A 12,675-nucleotide genomic window follows, 5' to 3' on the forward strand; every position below is an offset into this window, starting at 1 on the left:
GAAATCCTACTTGAGCTCCTGAGCCAGCATAAAAAATAGAGATCTGGACACCTTCGACATGACGAATTTGATATTACACTTGTTAAGCAACAGATTTACATTCACTAACAGTGTTATCATTTTCAATAAAGGATTTTTCCCTCCAAACATATAAAAATTTCCCTTCGGCCTACCAACTAACACTCCATATTCATTTATGGATTCACCCATACGTACTACATGTCTGAGTAAAGAGATCTTTAGGGAGGCCGAGACGTAGATGGGAGGATAATATTAAAATAGATTTGAGGGAGGTGGGATATGATGCCAGGGACTGTATTAATCTTGCTCAGGATAGAGAGCGATGGAGGGCTTATGTTCGGGTGCAATGAACCTCCGAGTTCTTCAAAGTAGGAAAAAAGTGCTTAGGAAAATATTCGGGGCTAAGAGGGATGAAGTTACAGGAGAATGAAGAAGGTTACACAACGCAGAACTGCACGCATTGTATTCTTTACCTGACATAATTAGGAACATTAAATCCAGACGTTTGAGATGGGCAGGGCATGTAGCACGTATGGGCGAATCCAGAAATGCATATAGAATGTTAGTTGGGAGGAATGAGTAAAGAAGACCTTTGGGGAGGCCGAGACATAGATGAGAGGATAATATTGAAATGCTTTTGAGGGAGGGGGATATGATTGCAAAGACTGGATTAATCTTGCTCAGGATAGGAACCAATGGCGGGCTTATGTGAGGGCGGCAATGAACCTCCGGGTAAATATGTAGGGGAGTAGCGGGTACAGTGAGACGCAAAATATTAACACATATGTATGCAAGTATAATTCAAGTATCTTTAAAATCAAGTGCAATAGAAATAGACATTAAAACTGGAATGTAATAATACATGAACAAAAATGTTAATAGATAAAGGATATAATACGTGTTTGTCAAAAAAAAAAAAAAAAAGGCAAATGTCTCACTGTTCCCATTCAGGAGGGTACAGTGAGACACCACATTGTCTATTAACGGACATTGAAATGATTTACATTTATTTCAAAAGAAAGGAAAGCTTGCTGTCTCTTTATCTTGACATGTTCTGTAGGCTCATTTAGAATCATTTTGATGTCTGACTTCGAAACCATTGAAACATCTGGAACATTTGGAAAAGTGAATTTTCCATGACATTTAAAACTTTTGCGAAAAAATGTAATGAATTTTTGGTGACAAAAAAAGCTTATAATTATAAGAATTCAATGCGATTCTTTATTACTTTTTAACATTTTCTTAAATTCTGTGAATAATTTTTTATTTATGAAACGTAATGTATCCATTATTTTAAGCCACAGTTCCTAAATTGGTTACTAGTATGTTCATTTTTAATGTCAGTTATTGGTAAATATAATATAATTACAGTTTGTTTTTGCAAATCATTGGTACATGGTTACAGTGAGACGTCTCAGTGTACCCTTCAGTGGCATGTCTCACTGTTCCCTTTACGCATAGATCTTTTAAAAATGACGCCATCACTTCAAAATTAAAACAAGAAAGACGAACTTTGCCAAACATAATCTCAAATACCATAGTATTAGGTAACAAAACATTCATATTTATATCTCATTTGTATATCCAATATAACCTTCATTAAACACAAGCCAAAATTTTACTTCTAGGGTGAAAAATTACGAATTATTTTTTCATCACTCACCTTTATAACTAGAATCAAATCGAGTATGAAAATACTGTTACTTTACTCATGCAACATACAACTCCACTGTTACCAACATCTCAACAACAAAATTTACCATAAAATAAAATGTCTCACTGTTCTCCCTGTCTTACTGTACCCACTTCTCCCCTACTATATTGAAAGTGTCTACTTCATTTTTAATGACCCTGTATTATCATTTATCCATGACCATAACGAAAAGCATGCCTTTGCTAAATACTTTTGCGTTTGTAAAGTAGGCTATTATTCAACATTACTTTATTTCACTAGTGAGATAAAGACTTTACCTCACAGTTTGAACTTTATCTCACAGTTCATTAGTATTTTCCTAGTACCGGGTACACACGTATACTTTTCCATTCAACTATTACTCAAGAAGTTAATATATTAGTTACTAGATGTCACTACCTCTACTTCTTTATTACCATTTCTTAAATATACATACACTCAATCTCCTTCTCTCTTCTTTATCTGCTACGTCGTAATTTGTACATTACATCCATATCTAATATGCATCTTTTTAAAATTTTGTAATAATTTACCTTTTGGGATGCGAGGAGACTTGAATCTGCGAAGTTGGGTTTATAGGATTTTAAAACAGGACGCGTTAGCCAACTGAACTAAACAGTTACGATGATTAATTAAGTTTTAATATTCCTCTTAAGTTTACAGAAGTAAAATGTGAAATTATTTTAATCACATTAGTTCCGTGAACATTTCTAAATAATCCCTGAAACTTCAAAAAGACGAAAATACACGTTTAAAGTGAAAAAATATATATTAAAATTATATAATTAATTATAATTTGTTATTTATCCAACGCCTTAGATACCATTCTTTACTAATCATGGCCTCCTACATCATGACCTACCTAGTACACGTATTGATTATAAAATCCATGCCATGGTCTGTGATTACATGAAGACTTATTTTCAACATATTTTCTTTTATAAAACATAATTTTTCGTTATGGTCATGGATAAAATTACGTATGGTACTTGTGAGCGTGATCTTTATTGCACTCGTGTAATTTAAGCACTCGGCTGACGCCTCGTGCTTAAATCTTTCCACTCGTGCAATAAAGATGCACTTACCTCACAAGTACCATAAATAACTATTTTTTTCGGAAGTGAGAGATACAATGCTTTTACAGTTAAAAAAAAAATGATGTTCGGAAAACGCATCTGGTCTGTGAGAGAGTTACATGTTTTGTGAATTTCTTTAGCAACATGCCTTGAATCGAACAAAGGTAAGCAGATATTTTAATGTTCTCAAACTTTGAAGCCTGAAATATCTCGCTACACTCATTTCAGGGTATGCTTGCAGTTTATGTAATAGCTACGCAACCATAGTAACGGTAATAATAAAATCTGACACAACGTAAAGGCTGTGAAATTAAGTTTCACCTGACCTTCGACCTTTCCTACAGTTTATAAATCTCTGTGTTGTCAAATCAAAACACAGCGCGTACGGAAGGCTCGGTTTCTTCTTTCTGAGCCAGATGCCCAAGTGAAATTTAATCCAGCAGGCCGGAACGTCAAAGGCGAGGCCTTAATAATGAAATACTCCTTTTTCAGCATTACATATCCTTAATGTCTGCACGAGAACTCATTTCCACACCGAAGCTTTGAAATGTTGGCGGAATTAATAAATAAAAGAAGCTCGCCCTTGCGTACGACCCGTGAAGCACGCACTCCAGCTGTACTGAAAATGGGGCGGTCTGAGGATTATCTGAACATAACCTAAAACTTCATGTATTCATCATACTTAGAGGAGACTTGAAATATTCAGGCAAAATGCATTTACTTAGTCTTCATGCCTCTAACCTTTATGAAGGAATTTGAATTCCACAATTCTGTCCCAGACAAAAGCATGATATTACTTATGGTTTTACTCTCGCTGCAGAACCGAGTTTGAATTTTTTACCTGTATTGTTTCTGGTCTCTTCTTTCTACATAACAAGCCACTACGTAAAAAATTCGCATATGTTAGCTGTAATTTTTTTCATGACTTTCCAGTCCTTAAGTTTTTCTCACTATCTCTTTGAATATTTTTAATTCCATCTGTTTATACATCTTTATTTTCCTATTCCATTGCATTTTATGCTTTCTATTCTCTCAACTTTTTATATTTTTTTTTCTCTGGAGAAGGTAAATCTTTGCATTCTACGTCACACATTTATGGCACGTAAAATAACCCTATCCCTTACAGAGATACTCAGGGATGAACTCGTCTGTCACTTCTACCACAGTCTAGTATATACAGTCACGAAGCTCAATACGTAGTAAATATGGATCCATAGATAGTTGCTTACCACTAGGATCGCTACTATCGTCTCATTACAGAAAATACGAAAGAGTACCTGCACAGTCTATTGTTCCTAGTACCTTCATAAACTTAAGATGTAGGCTACACCCACAAAACGCAAATAATGATGAAAAATTAGAATTTTCAAAATATAACTATTTTAATAGAAAATTTTCTCCTCTTTAATTTGATATAAAAATTTTCGATTTATGCCTTATGGTTTTTCAGATAAGTCCCATTTTCCAAAATGCTGCGTCATCAGCCACGGTCACTTACTTTTGGAGTGCATTACTTTTGGAATGATCTTCGTAGCAATCAATCCCCTCTTCCAGCATTGCTTGTATAATAAACTTCTTTCTAGTCCCGAAATAGATGCATAGATATCAGGGCATGATCATTAGATTGAAAAAAACTTTTTTTACATAATGAAGTAATTTATAATCTTTTACTGTTAGTCATAAAACTGTAAATTTGTGTGTCAATGATGTTGTACGTCATTTTAATAAGAGTCCAAAAGTAGAAATTACAATTCTGAGGAGGATGGGGATAAGCCCTGGGAGAAACACCATCGCAGGATTTGTTGCATCAATGGAAATAGGCACAAAATGCCAAAAAAAAAAAACATTCAACACCTGAAGTTAAAACAAGGCGGAGGTATTTGAGAGGCAGAAAGAAGCTGAAACTGGACCGACATGAAGCTGCTTAAGGGGTGACATGTGACGATGCAGTCTTCTAGGCTCTGAAAGTTTGTGGCTCATTTCCTGTAAACAGCAATTTTAGAATATGTAATTCTTTCAAACATGATATCTCAGTCAAATATGGTGATACCAAGAAGATATTGGTGTCATTTTGAAGCTTGAAATGTCCCCCAGTGCCTGACAACGAGTAAAATAACATTAATATAATTAATAATTATCTATGGATTTTTACATGATTTATGCAACATAAAATATTATTGTTAGTTACATATATGGTAATATTTAATTAATGTAAATGAAAATAAAAAATAGCTCTATGTCAGGCACTAAAGAATAGTTTTAGCTATAAAACAGTGAAAACATTGTGGCTCTATCTTAAAAACTGCATGAGTTATCATGTTTCAAGTTGCATGTCAAAATTATAAAACAAAATAATTTTCATAAACAATTTTGACATAATTTCACTTCATTCTCTTTCTGGTACCATTCTCAATTGTATAAAAATTTTACAGAGCAAAATTATAAAAACAAAATTTTTTGTATGTAAAGGTGTACATATACCTTAAGTTCGGGGCAGAAGAAGTTATCAGATGATAGATATATGGATCATATGAGGAAACAAAGAGAAAGGTAGAAAATGGGAATGATTGGAGAATATTGGGTTTGCAGTGAAAGACCTGCCCTTGAGTAGAAAATTATGAATGAATGAATGAATGAACTAATATGATGAAATACTATTAAATAATGAAATGCTACTACTAATCTAATGTAATTACTTTGCAATCATATACTTCTGCTGCAATAATTAAATAATACAGCTGCTGTAGTAATAGCACAGTCTAGTATATACAGTCACGAAGCTTGAGTTGTGAGGGTGCTAGGAACAATAGACTGTGCCGGTATTATTTCGCATTGTCTGTAATGAGGCGATATTAGCGATCATAGTGGTTAGCAACTATCTATGGATGCATATTTACTACGTATTGAGCTTCGTGACTGTGGTAATACTATTAGTGCTACGAAATACTAATGTCCATGTGGTTACAGAATTGGAGCACAATAATAGCTGTTCCCTTAATCCATGTACCGCATCCGCTGCGAATCTAACAGTATTTTCCGGGAATCGAATTCCTGTCCCATTGGGGGAAGTTGTTCGCTGAATTGCTGTTGTAGATAAAATTGTAATTGATTGAATCAATTTTACAACTGTTTTATTTTTGTTCCAGGAAGTGGATCGCTTCGAATGTATAGACTGCAGATTCCTTGATTTTGTCCCAGCTTTGGTGAGTACGCTTTTTGGAACTTCAGCATGTCGCTCTCCCAGAATGCAAAGGGAAATTATCTCATCTTAAATTTCTGTAATCCGCTGCCAATATACTTGTGACAGTAGCGCAATATATGCATAGCAGCCAATTTTTTTTTAATTCTCTGAGAATTGTTATTATTTTCTATTTACTTTTTACTAAAGTTATTTTTTTTAATGTTCTAATTAGAAGGTAGAACATGTATTGCACAGTTTGTTGAATGTTCCTTCATAAAAAGTACACACGTTACATTTTTCCCTCAAGCGTATCTTTTTCACATACTCGAATACATAAAACTGAAGTAATAATGCAAGGCAAGTTACTTTTTATTATAACTTCATTTATACAGGGTGTTTCCGAGGTGGTGTTACAAACTTTCGGGGATGATGGCGAAGGGCACATGTATCCATTTGGTCCGGAAATGACCGAGTTGAAAGTTACAAGCAAAAATAGTTCTGTGGAAATGAAATAATTATATTCCTCTGTACACCTTATTTATGTGTATTTATCTGTACATCTTACATATACTGTATTCATCTGACGTTGTTTACGTTGTCTACTTACAGTATTCCATTCAGTGCGCTGTCTGAGGGATGGGGACAGGAAACTACACTAAAGCAAAGCAGATAGCGTAATCTGTAACGGACATGGTCGGTCCTGATATGCACGTCTGTAGACAGCAGTGTATGTGTACAAGTTGCAGTGTCCAGTTGATCAGTCCTAGTGAAATGGAGGAGTACACGAGAGCAGAATAAGCAGACCTGATTTTCGAATACGGATGAGCCAATGGGAACAGTAGACGAGCTCACAGATTGTATCGGAACAAGTACCCACGTAGGAGACATCCGGTCCATACCATCTTTCCACGACTGTTTCAAAGGTTAAGGGAAGGAGGTCACGTGGTGCGAAATTCAATTCCGTTTCCACACAACTATTTTTGCTTATAACTTTCGACTCAGTCATTTCCGGACCATGGTTCCATATCTTAAATTGATACATGTGCCCTTCGCCATCGTCCCTGAAAGTTTGTAACACCACCTCGGAAACACCCTGTATAATTCGTGTAAAAATAAGCGTAATGAAACTTAGAGTGCGTTTATTTATCCGAATGTAGGTATGTATCAGCGATGGGGCAATTGAATGTAAAATAATCGCTTATTCGATTACAATTCTTTATCATTTGATTATATTGAAAACTGTTTGGTTATTAATTTAGGAGACCGGTTACTTTTCGAATGAGAACAAAAGACTATTTTTCGAATAAATAGCAAAGGATATTTTTTTTTTCAATTGAAGATGGTGGTGTGTGTGACTTATTCAATTCAAACCTGCTTTACAAGGAGCTACTACCTGAAAGATAGATTTGCAAAATATATTCGTTACTGGAGGTACGTTAACAGAAAGCCACAATTTAAATCACACAGCATTTGTGTGCACTCAGAGTTGAGTCAGCTCATGTGAGTTGTGTGGATGTAAAGAAAAAAATTGTGACGGTGTCGTGTATAGTTCCTGGGGTAGCTCAGTCGGCAGAGCATTCGTGCGCTAAGCGAAGTGTCCCAGGATCGATACCCGGCCCGGTATCATTTTTCCTTAAAATTATTCAAATAAATAAATAAATAATTAAATAAATTAGTGAGTAAATAAGTTAATGAGTAAATAAATTAATGAGTAAATAAAGTAAATAAATAAACAAATAATATATAAGTAAATAAATAAGTAACTAAGTAAGTAAACATATTAAATAAATAAATAAGTAAATAAATTAGCAAGTAAATAAGTTAACAAGTAAATAAGTTAATGAGTAAATAAATAAAAAAGTAAATAAGTAAATAAGTAAATAAGTAAATAAATAAATAAGTAAATATGTTAGTGAGTAAATACGTTAATGAGTAAATAAATAAATAAACAATATATAAGTAAGTAAGTAAATAAATTAGTAAGTAAATAAGTTAGTACGTAAATAAGTTAATGAGTAAATAAATAAGTAAATAAATCAGTAAGTAAATAAGTTAATAAGTAAATAAGTTAATGAATAAATAAATGAATAAATAAATTAATTAACGAGTAAATAAATTAATAACTAAATAAATAAATGAATAAATAACATATAAATAATAAATAATTAAACAAAAAAGTAAATAAATAAATAAATTAATTAACGAGTAAATAAATTAATAACTAAATAAATAAATGAATAAAAAACATATAAATAATTAAACAAACAAGTAAATAAATAGGTAGTTAGGTAGATGGATGGATGGATGGATGGATGGATGGATGGATGGATGGATAGATGGACGGATGGATGGATGGATAACCGTTAGGGAAAACACGGAAATGTTACGTGAAACAAATAATGAGATAGGTTTGGAAGTAAAGCCTGTAAAAACAAAGTAATATGATAATGTCTCGTGGCCAGAGCATAGTACAAAATGAAAATAGGGTAAACTAGGGTCTGTTGGACAGTCGGGCATGTTGTACACTCCGTACTTTAACGTGTTACCACGCCACTTGTGGGCACCACATTCTGCTAGAAGTCAATGACTGAAGTAGCCACGAGTGGGGCTACCTCTGTCATTGACTTCTAGCTGAATCTGGTGCCCACAAGTGGCGTGGTAACACATTAAAGTACGGAGTGTCCAACATGCCCGACTGTCCAACAGACCCTAGTTTTCCCTATAAAAATTGTAACTTTATCCTTTGGAAAGGTGGAACACCTTGGAGCGAAAGGAGCCATTATTTTGTTTTAATTAGTTCTCTGTAGCGAATTTGTGATGGAAAGATATAGAAATATAGATTTGAGAAACTATTCCCATGCATTTCTACGAACGTGAAACCATGAAGGAATAGAAGCTTATTTCACGACTGATTGCATTTACCCACAGAGAATTATTATTGATTTCAATGACTTCTTACGATTTATTTTTAAACTATAAGCTTGAGAGGTAAGTCTGAGCTTGTATGGACAATCGTTCAATTCAGATACACCTTCCTGAGTAAGTTTGTACATATAACACTCCAATATATCTTTGGGTGAATATGGCCCTTAAAGTAGTCATTGTGCCTTTCAGTTTCTTTTTTGTTTCTGTTATTGCTGCTATTTTAATTTTGGAATGGAAATTTCAGCACAAAAATCAAAAGTAATGGCATTTTTAGGACAAGACCCAGCCAGAAGTAAGATAATACACAATAACCAATGCCTCGACCAAGTACAAAATTTCAATTATCTGGGTTGTGAAATAACTTATCAAAATGAAAAAGATGTGAACAAGAAAATTACAAAATTTACACAAATTCTAGGAATAATAAACAATACAATGGGCGAGACCTCATTCACATTCGATACATATATGATGTTAACAGTTTTAAGAAACTGTTGTTGAATATGGCCATAAAGTCATTTAATATGCGCTCCTGTACATACATGACGTGTATCGTCTTAAATGCAGGCAGTAAGGCCGTGACATGATACTAAGAGAGGAGTTCGGCCGGCGTCGTGAATCGGGTCCCGGCATAGCTCAGTTGGTTAGAGAGCACTCAGAGCGCACAGCTGAGAGGTCCTGGGTTCGATTCCCGGTGCCGGTACGAATTTTTCTCGTACTTAATGGCATAAATACATTAAAAGCTAAATTAGTACAAAAATCTACAAGAATAAAAATATATAGGGGAGAGTCGGGTAGTATCGGACATCGGGTAATATCGGACAGTGAGTTTCTTTCATGTATCACACGATGATAATATCTGATTGACATGGTTACGTTTCTGTGATGTCGCATAGATAAACATAACCATGTCATTCAGGTACTACTATATGGTGGTAGATGAAAGAAACGCACTGTCCGATACTACCCGATGTCCGATACTACCCGACTCTCCCCTAATACACTAGCATTACCCTCCCTTTTATACGGAAGCGAGATTTGGACATTAAAGACAAAAGACATGAACAGAATCAAAGCAACGGAAATGAAATTTTTCAGGAGGACAGCAGGATATACTCTTTTAGACCGAAAAAGGAATGAAGAAATTTTAGAACAATTAGAAGTAGAGTCAGTAGAAGAAAAAATCGGCAGATACAAATTCAATTGGTTAGATCATGTAAGAAAAATGAAAAATTCAAGAATCCCAAAAATTATGATGCACTATATACCTAGAGGACATCGTCGACCAGGAAGACCTTTTAGAAGACTGCTAGATGGGGCCGAAACAGGTCTACAGAGGCCTAATTCGTGAAGGATGATGATGATGATGATGATGATAATGATGAAGTAGTCATTGTAAGTTTCCGTGATCTTGAAAATCGTATCAATGACGTAGGCTATTTTCGAATAGCCCAGCAGGAATTGATTTTTCACTGCTGGCCATAATTTTTGAGTGAACTATAATTTCATATATTAAGAGATTTTTTGAAATTACGAAAACTTGTTGTCTACAGATACAGTTCTGCGTTGCAAGTCTCAGTATCACAGAAGCCGAAAACTCTCTCTCTAATAAATCTCAGTCTTGTTGTTGTTCTTCTTTTTTGTAAAAGAATCGGAGCGGTGCTCAACACGTAAAGAAATCTCAGGGGTGTTGTTAGTGGCTTTGTATCCATCTCCATTCACAGCCTCCCATCACAACGTTTCCAATCCCTGGATCGTATCAGCTTTTATACGTCTGAGCCAGCATTCATTGTCACCCCACGAGATTGAGTTCTTCAAAGCTATTTCACCTTCTCCCAGTTTTGTTTTCTCATCTTCTTTAAGGACATCCGAGCAGTCCTTGGCCCTCAACTAACTTCAGTATTGCACAGCAGTTTTGTGTCCGCTTGCAGAAACATTCGTGATTAACATACGGAGATATGAATATCTCATTAGTAATAACACTGTGCAACACTTTAAAACTTTCGGAACGATGTTTTACAACTGTAAGGTGGTCTGAAAAGTACCTTTTCACATCTGATTTTAGTTCTTCTGTACCACGTAAGTTTTTATGAAAATCACTTTAGGAGTAAAATGTCATAGACATTTTGAATTTATTTTTTAAAAATCGATTTTCAGATTTTTGCTCTATTAAATAACTTAAATAGTGATACAGCAAATAATAAAATCTCCTGTATGTAATTATATTTCCTAGACATCACTATAACAAAAGCTGACAACAAACACACCTTCAAAATATACAGGAAACCAACCACCACCACCACACACATACACAACACATCTAGCCACCCCACACAACACAAACATGCTGCATTCAGGACAATGGTACACAGATTACTCAACATACCCATGAGCCAACAACACTACAATGAAGAAGTGAAAGCAATCAGATACACAGCACAAGAAAACGGTTACAACCCAAACATAATAGACAACATCATAAGGAAGACAAAACAAAAACTTAACAAACACAAAAACACACAAAACACAACACAAACACAAGAACACAAGAAATACATCACACTAACATACGAAAATAAAAACACACACAAGATCGCATCTTCATTCAGAAAATAGACATTCAACATAGCATACAGAACAGAAAACACACTACAAAGACATCTCAACACACAAACAACACAAACAAATAAATACGACCACACACGCGTATACAAACTCACATGCAATAGTTGCGACAGTTTCTACATTGGACAGACAGGCAGATCATTCCAAACTCTATACAAAGAACACATTAAAGCAATAACCAGAGGACACAATACATCTACATATGCCGAACACATAACTAATGCTAACCACACATACAATAACATAAATACAGACATGGAAATCCTACACATACAACCCAAGAACCAAAAACTCAACACACTAGAATAACATGAAATATACAGACACACTACAACACACCCTGATCAAATTCTCAACACACAGATCAATTTCAGAACACACTCACTATTTGACACCACATTTCAACACTTTTCAACAATCGAACGCACCCACACAACAGGCAGCGAAGTTCGAGATGACGCCGAGCTCTAGTAGGCTCTGAGGATGGTGTGAAGAAGCACCGAAACAGCTGTAAGCCGCACATGCTTACACAATTAACACGAGTAAGATCGCCATTTAATCAATTATTTATTCTCAAAATAGTTAAATTTAAGAGTTTTTAAAATCAAAATAGCCCCATTTTAGTTGATTTCTAACAATAAATCTTAGTTTCAAATATTTTCGTAAGTTGGCAGTCCAGAACGTATCTTTAAATTTGTAGATGGTCATAAGCTTTGGCAGGGACTGTATTTATAGATTACGCTATCGGGGGTGATATTGTTCTAGATCTGAAGATTAACCTACTCTCTTGTGTCCATCATGCTGTGCTAACACAAACAATTGCCACAGTTACATGCTACTGAAGCTCCAAAATCGTCGGAGACAATAAATCTGAAGACATAGTCGATAATCCAAAATTTATTCTTCAGAAATTGACATAGATGTCTCTATTGTCAGTAGCTGTTTATCTGTTGAAACAGGAACTATGTCGGGTTGCATAGCAACGCCAACTGGGTTCCTTACCGCTCTGAAAACAGCGAGCCATGCAGTACTAGTAATGAACTTGACATATCTATCTATCTATCCTGGATGTCAATACGCCAGGAGCAGTTTCAATGTACATCATCTTGGTTTGCGTAAGCCGGCAATATAACGCAGCCTGAGGGCTACATGAC

The 12,675-nt window shown here is 34.9% G+C and overlaps 1 long non-coding RNA gene across 1 annotated transcript in view; it reads left to right on the forward strand.

Annotated features, from left to right (window-relative positions):
* Positions 1 to 12,675, forward strand: part of LOC138706708 (uncharacterized) — a 1,118,142-nt gene that overhangs the window by 933,481 nt on the left and 171,986 nt on the right. Inside the window, exon 5 of the long non-coding RNA XR_011334063.1 lies at positions 5,937 to 5,993. This is a non-coding gene — a long non-coding RNA (uncharacterized lncRNA). The remainder of the gene's footprint in view (positions 1 to 5,936; positions 5,994 to 12,675) is intronic.

Source organism: Periplaneta americana, chromosome 9, assembly GCF_040183065.1.
Source record: "Periplaneta americana isolate PAMFEO1 chromosome 9, P.americana_PAMFEO1_priV1, whole genome shotgun sequence".
Classification (NCBI taxonomy): Eukaryota; Metazoa; Arthropoda; class Insecta; order Blattodea; family Blattidae; genus Periplaneta; species Periplaneta americana.